We start from the raw sequence: 8,009 nt of genomic DNA on the forward strand, positions 1-8,009 counted from the left end.
AGCACCATGTAAATGAGCTCATTTATTAGACGCGAAGTGAGGGAATACCTCTGGCTCCACACCCAGCCCTCTGTAAGTTTATGCTCCCAAATGACCCCCCAGCTGCAACTGCGGGCAACTGATCAGTTTGTGGGTAATGTGAAACTCGACAGGGGTTCATAAGCAGTGGGATGTCCTTTGCTTCAAGGGAACTCATTCATTTGTTAAGAGCCAGCCTCAAATTCTCAGAATTTTCATGGGTTGATTTTTCCTGGGGAAGTGTTGATAAGTACCCTGGCTCATTTAGAAACTGTAAACACCCAGAGAAAAGAAATGGGAAAAAGAATTACTGGGAACTTTTAGCAGAGTATGAGAGACATTTTTAAAGAGTGGCAGGACAGAGTCTGGGTGGTAGAGGAGACACCCTGGAGTTGGGAAGGGGCTAGCTGGGGAAATGAGCCGTTAGTTCTCATGGGAGAACTAATGTTAACAGCACAAAAAGGGGTCCATCTGCCTGTACACATCTAAGCCAAAGAAGAGATACATACAGGTTTTGCAGCAAAGAAAGTAAGGTTTATTAGAGAGTTGGCAGGTCCCGAGACACAGGCAAACTATCGCTCAAAGGCCTGGCTCCTTGGGTGTCTCAGGAATATTGATTATATAGAGAAAAATCACTAGTCATGGAAATGAAGGGAGCTGGAGTCCTGGGTGCTACTGATTAAATGAATGGAGGGGGTTGAGGTGATTGATCATCCTGTCCAGTGCAGCCACAGCACCACCCTGTCTGGTCCCATGGTTCCATGGTCGGTGGGGGTGTTGTTCTGCCTCGATGGGCCTGGGGCTGAAACCCATCTAAAGCCAAGATGTTATCTTTAGTCTAAAGTCCAACCAAAACTTATTGTCCTCATGGTTATAGACCTGAGGCCTAGGTGCTCTTATGTCCTGAGGCTTACTAATTAAAAGAGCAGGTTTAGAGAAGATAAGGGCTGATAAAAGCAAGTGAGTCACAATGCCATTATCTGGGCAAAACGAGCTTGAATTAGAGGAAAAAAAACTATATTAAAGAAATGAAGTTTGTGTGCAGTTACTCTAACAGGGCAAATGTACAACGTTTGTGTATACTGTCAAATAGGGCAAATGTACAACGTTTGTGTATACTGTCAATGAGAGTCTGATGATGTTCCCTCCTGTGGGCCTGTGACTTTCTGGATATAAACTTGGAAAGAATATTCCTGACAATAGAAATACTTTGACTTGTTTGGACATTGGTGTCAGGAATAACCTTTTCACTTAAAAAAAATTTTTTTTTTGGGTGAGGCAGCTCTTGGTTGACCTCACAGATTGCAAGGACCTTGTCAGCTTACAATCCTTTTTTTTTTTTTTTAAATTTTTTACGCCTACAGCACCTGGTCTTCCTAGGTGGTCTCCCATTCAGGTACTAACCAGACCCAACCCTGCTTAACTTCCGAGATCTGACAGGATCGGACTTGTTCAGGGTACCATGGCCGTGGACTAATCTTTTCACTTTTTAAAAAACTTTTTTTCCGCCATTGCCTCTGTGCTTCTGCACAAGCCTAAACTTCTTTAGTATCACTAGCTTACGACCCTATGATGAAGTCCATTAGAAGGTTTTCTTTGGGAATAAAAACCTTCAATTTCATAATGAAATTAAGTACAGGTTAGGTTATTACAATATTCTTCTTAAGTGCCAGCTTTGCTGTACTATATCTCTGTAGAAATATAGGGTTATTTAAACACCGCGTTCTTACTGTCTTTAACTGTGAAATTAACCCATTTTCCCAGGATCTAGAGAAAGTGACTATGATTCTCAAGGGAATCAGGAAATAGGTGCTGGAAAGAGAACGAATGCAGTTTGCCTATTTCCAAGAATGCCATTCTATCTGTGTATATCTCTATCTCCACCTCCACCTCCACCTTCATCTTCATCTCTGTGTCATCACGCACAGCACAGGCACTGACCAGTCAGAATGGATGCCTCCGTAGGTGCCAGGCTTTAACCTTTTATTTGCTAGACTGTGGATGGCTGGGAGAGAAAGGGGCGCTCAGGTGGTCTAGAAATATTTCGACCTTTTAACAACTGGCACAGCCATCTTGGTAAATACTTCCTTAATAATTTTCTTTTAATTAGCTTTTGGTTTGTTTATTATGATTTTGTAAGGCGTTGGGGTCAGGACCTGAAAATGATGACAGTGTTTTGCTTTTTCTTTATACTGGACACATGGGCAATGATGGAAACTTAGGGACACCTCAGTTGGCTGAATATGGCCAGGACTAAGAGAACCATTGTAAACCAATGATTTGCTATTGGATACCTTTTGGTTTTTGAAAGCTGTTTGCAAGAGTAATTTTTTTGCAAAGAGGTACTGCTGGAAAGGTTTTTTGTATTTGCTGTTAAAGGCCACCCAGTTCAACAGTGTAAAAATTACTAGGATCAAGTACGATTCCAGACTTACTGTTTAGCTTTTCAAAGACTCATTGGCCTTCTTAAGAGGGTGAATGAAATTTTTTAAAAAATGGGTAAGGCCTTTTTACGCTCCATTTAGTTCAAACAGTCTAAAAGTGCCAAGAAAATGTTCTCAAGTTCAGAGTAGACAGCTCTGAGCTTGCAGGACTGTAATGATTGTCATTTCACTCCTTATGGTGGGATAGTATCATCATTTTTCCAGAGTAGTAACATAGAGCTACTTTTTATTTCTAAACTTTAATTAAATCTGAGAGATTTAACAGCGTAATGATATTTCTTTTCTCAGATTGTACTGCAAGTTCTAGTCTTTTATCTTAGAATCGTTGGAGTCACATATAGGTTTATGGTTTGAAGTAGAACAGAAGTAGTATTCATGGTTCAATTAAGGTAAGAAATTCTATTCCTTTTTCTTACTGAAAGTGCTGTAATATGTAGCTGGATCCCACCTGTGAATGCTGGGAAGAGTGTTTCTAGTAATAATATTTCCTTTTGTGGGCCACCCACCCCTCTATCATCAGTTCTAATCCGTATTCATTACTTTTTCCCCAAATCATTAATACTGTCAAAGTTGCCCATTTAAATTTACCCTACCAGTGCCTCATAGTTGGAATCCCTTTAGCAAGTAGTTTATACCATAGCAAATTGTGATGATAGGTTATTTGCTCACTAGACTTTGTCCTTCAGAAACAAGCCTTCTTATAGCAGTCTATTTATAATATTTATTCATTTAGTCATTCAACGAATATTTCATGATATCTGGTATCTGTACCATGTCTCTTATATAGTAAGGGCTAAATAATTATTGGGTAAGTGAATTAAAGAATGAATAAATACCAGTCAGTCTATTGACGCTGATCATCCAGCAATGAACAAAAGAGACGAACTTCTTAACATCATGAAGCTTAAAATTTGGTGGGGAAAGCAGATAGATATTAAAAATTACATACGATGACATAATTAATATTTTATATGATGTATTTTATAATTATATAACTAATCATTTAGCCATCACTCCTGTAAGAGCTACTAAGGAAAAGCATAAGGTGTGCTGAGAATGTTTATTTAGTAGAGGCACTTAACCTACTCTGGGAGCATGGACAGGTCTCCCTGAGGAAGTGCATTTTAAAATGAGACCTGAAAGGTGAGCAGGCATTACATTGATAAAATTTTGGGGAGCATCTATATCTTTTAAAATATTATGGCATCTTTCCCTCTCTTGAGTCCTGCATAATGCCTATGCCAAGTAGGTAGACAAAAAGTGAGAATGAGTAAACCTAAAAATTGAATATTGAACACCTGTTATGAACCAGACACTGCGCTGTGTGTGTTAGGGATAGGAGTGTAGGTGCCAAGGATGTGGTGTAGGGCAAGGAGGAATTTCCCGCAGTATCTTCCCCAAACATCATGGACCGTCCCCAGTGCTCTCCCTCACTTCTGTCCCGCTTTCTCTCAGCACATATCCTTAGCTGCCTCCTTCAGACAAACTGAGTCCATTAGAATGAACTTCCTCAACTTCCTACCTCCACTCTACAAACTTCTTCTCTCTGAGCTCTCCCCGACCTTATCACTAATCTTAGGGGCATCTCTTCCTTCCTCCAGGCTAATTTCTCCACCTGTGAACTTGATTGGATCTTCTTGGATCTCTTTCAGGACATGCTTGAACTATTGAATCCAAAAGAAAGCTCCTTATTTCTCTCTCTCTCTCTTTTTGTTTATGTCATTGGTGAAATTTGACCCTGTCAACTGTGTCTTTATTTTTGAAGTGCTCTCCAGCCTCAGAGATTCTTTTCATGAGAGCAGAGCCTCTTGGTCTTCCTCCAGCTGGTGAATATTCTGTTCTTCTTAGTCTCTTGTGTTTTGGTCCTTCTTCCTCCACTTGCCCCGAAAACAGTGGGAAAACACCCAGTTCTATCCCCCACCTTACTGTCTCTCGACAGAGATCTTATACTCTACGCACTCCTTCAGAGATCTTACCTACTTCTTTGCCACTTATATTCACATGGTGCTCACATCCGCAGTTCCAGTCCAGACTTCATTCTTGGTCTTCAAAATCATTTATCCAACTGTTTTCTGGATATTCTCACTCATATTTTGTACAACTGCTTCAAATTCAGTCCATCCAAAATTAAGCTCATTCTTTTCCCCGCAAGCCAAACCTGTTCTTCCTATTGTACTCTCTCTCTCGGTAAGTGACACTGCTCTAGACGCTGTCATTCCACCTAGAATACTAACAGTCATCTTTGACTCTGTCCTTTCTTTTTCTCCCTAGTTCCCAATAGATGAACGAGTTGCTTGCATTCTCAGTCTCCCTTTTGTGTTCTTCCTACCTCTCCTGTTGCCGACTTATTTCAGGCTTTCTTCTTTGCTTACCAGGATCGTTGCAACAGCCTTCTACCTGGGATCTCTCCCTTCAGTCTTGGAAGTCTCCAGTTCATCCTCCATGCTGCTGTTCGAGTGAGCTTTCCAAGATACAAATCTGATCATGTCTCTCTCACTTTAAATCCTTCAATAATTCTCCCAGGCTAAAGATAAACTCCAAACTCTTTAGGTGTTTTTAAGGCCTTTCATATCTGGACTCTGTCCCTACTCTGGTCTTGACTTTTTCTACGCCTCGCCATATACTGTACTTCCTTGTACTATTTCAAGACTCCATTCTCTGCAGTTGTGTTTTCCTCTGTTTGGAAAGCTCTTTTCTCTTTTGATTGCCACGTAAGGATTTGAGCTCTTCTTAAAATTTCGTGCAAAGACCAACAATTTCTCAGACTTAAGAGCATATAAAATGTCTGTGTGTTTGTGACTGATATAATTCACTCATATATACCCAGGATGCAAATCCAATTTAAGAGTTGGGTAGGGAGATGTATATATTGTAAGACTTTTGGGAATCTTTGATTATGTGTACAACATCCTTCTTAAATGATCAGGAACTGCAACACAAAGGTCCTAACACATTGGTTAGACATTCTTCTTCCATGTCATAACTTTTCAATAAAAAGTGATGGTTGACCATCAGATGTAGCAAGCCAAAAGGCTTTCATAGCTCAATGATTCAAAGAAAGTGGGTTGCGTTGGGGGCATAAAGCTGTCTCCCAAAAAGAATAAAGGAAAAATAGGAGGTTTTGGGTCTGTTGTTGATTTCCTTATTTAACGTCTTAGAATATTATTAGAGTCAATTGACATCTGACCATCAGGTGGCAAATACCTATATTGCCAGGGTAGTGGGTAGAACTTGGGTCTTCCTGACTATTCTCTTATTTTGGCAAAGTGAACCCACAGGTCAAATAACAAATTTATTATCTTAAAGCCAACTCCTAGCTATCTCTCTACTTCTCTTAGTGAAGAGGAAAGAAAGGGTGGCACGAGAAGAAAACAGACACATCTCCAAGTCTGAGGATGCACAGGCTCCTGAGATCAAGTCTGTGTGCAACTCTGAGCATACCTGCTGAATCCTAATAAAGCCCCAGAAATATACTTCGTGCTCCTTTCTAGTTGGCAGAGTGAAAGGCGTTTGGGGTAGAGATGAAAGCCAGTGTTAATAAATAGGATAGAAAGCCTGACTCTCCAAATGTGCTGTGCAATTTGCTAATAAAACCACTTATTTATTTTAGCAAAGCCATAGGTTTAGCCAGACTTTGGTTTTATAGGTTTAATGTAATTTCAGCATCATTTATTGTAATCTAGCTCTTAAAGTTTTTGACCTTAAGAATCTTGAGAAGAAATAAAGTAGGAAATATATTGGACATATAAAAAGTGGAGACAAAATTTTCAATGGAAATTTAACAGGAAAGAGTAAGTTGGAAGCAGATTTCAACTTTGTTCTCAAATTAATTTTAGTCTCAGAGAGTTTCTAGAGTAACAAATCTATTTATTTGGCTATGTAAAATGTTAAACTCTAGGCAGGCAGTCAAACTCCCTAATCCTTTCAGGTTTCCTCCCTTGAATAGGAAAAAAAAGTTAGGGGACTTGGTAGGACTGCTCTGGAGAATAATTTTAAATTGGTGTGACTTTGAAGTGGAACACCTGTTGATCCTACTAAATCTCTACTAGAGGAGAATAGCCGCCACCTAATTGCTGAGGTTTAAAGTGTTATGCAGCCCAAAGGTCATTTATTGGAATGACTTTAGAAAATCCAATCTTACAATCAGGGCTCCCTCTTGGCAGCACCATACTTGAATCACTTGGCTTTCTGCGTCTTAGACTCTAACCTGCCCTGTTTGTTGTAGGGGTTTCTTCAAATCCATCAGATGGAGAATCTTGCATGTCTAAGCAATCTCAGAGGGTAGTTGGTCCACTTAGCTTCTCTCTCAGGAACCCATTTACAAGTCCAGAAAAGCCAACTAGTTCCTCATTTCAGAGCTAAAACAATCTAGGGTTTTCCGACATCTTTGCAGACATGAAACCACATTAATTTGATTTTATGATTTTTAATCTCCCTCACATGTCCAGAATGGCTCATGTTCAGTTTGACAGGCATAAATTAGCACCTGAAGAGGCCTCCCTGTGAGCCTTGTGGGCTGGCAGTGCCTGTTCTGTGCTCAGCCATCCAGGCCTGGTGACTGTATTCCCCATGGAATACACACTAGACACCAACATGTAAACCACAAGGCTGATTGGTTTGTTTATAGTGAAAATGTCCCTGGTGGAGGCTGGATGCTTCAAAGTTGGCAAGTACTTTCACTCCTTGAAGGCTCCTTGGTGGGTGAGAAACAAGGGTCATGAGAATTAGGATCACATAGGATTTTTTTTTTTCTTTTAAGGTTATGGGTGACTACCCCTAGTGGAAGATTTCTCTTTAGTTCTCTAAGTTATTCCTTTTTATAAATCAGTGTTTTTCATTCCTTGACAGGACTGAATAAACCTTGACAAATTTTTCTTTAATTAAAGAGTTAGTTCATAACATTCTTTCTTCAGGTACACTGATGCCACTGATAAGACTGAGAATTTTGTTTACATTTTCATCAAGACAGAATTGTTTTTTCTAGCTCCCCTCTTTCTGTTTTTGATGTGGAAGATACAAGCCTTCTAAACATATAAGATGTCATTTGAGATGTTTTGCTTTAAACCAGTTTAACTTTAGGGGTTCCTAACTCACTCTTCATGTACTAACCACAATATATGTTTGCAATTTTTTATCAAAGTCAATTACAATATATTTTGTTTTGTGAATTTCACAACACAGTCTGCAATAATAAAATATGAAAAATAGGTTAAAAATGTCTGTGTTAGAATATTTACAAATGATCGTAAAGCTTTTCATTCGGGAAACTCAAAAGAGATATTGAAACTTTAGAAAGATATAATGGAAGAAAAAACCACATTCATAATAGCAAAATAAGCAAACAGAAAGTGTCAAAACATAGATTAAGAAAACAACAGAACATCCTGAAAAATCACAAAAGTGGGCTTGATTTAATGAAAGTGCATACACACACATTTATGTATATACGTTTTTCTGAACGATTTGAGAAGAGTTGCACACGTTATGCCTCCTTACCTGATAATACTTCATAAGGACAAAAATATTCTCATATGTATCCACAATATA

At 39.2% G+C, this 8,009-nt stretch overlaps 1 pseudogene; it reads right to left on the reverse strand.

The window, feature by feature from the left end:
- Positions 1–1,373: 1,373 nt before the first annotated feature.
- LOC120595126 (uncharacterized) lies at positions 1,374–1,492 on the reverse strand (annotated as a pseudogene).
- Positions 1,493–8,009: the final 6,517 nt, after the last annotated feature.

This window comes from Pteropus medius, unplaced genomic scaffold (assembly GCF_902729225.1).
Source record: "Pteropus medius unplaced genomic scaffold, Ma_sr-lr_union100, whole genome shotgun sequence".
NCBI classification, from domain to species: domain Eukaryota; kingdom Metazoa; phylum Chordata; class Mammalia; order Chiroptera; family Pteropodidae; genus Pteropus; species Pteropus medius.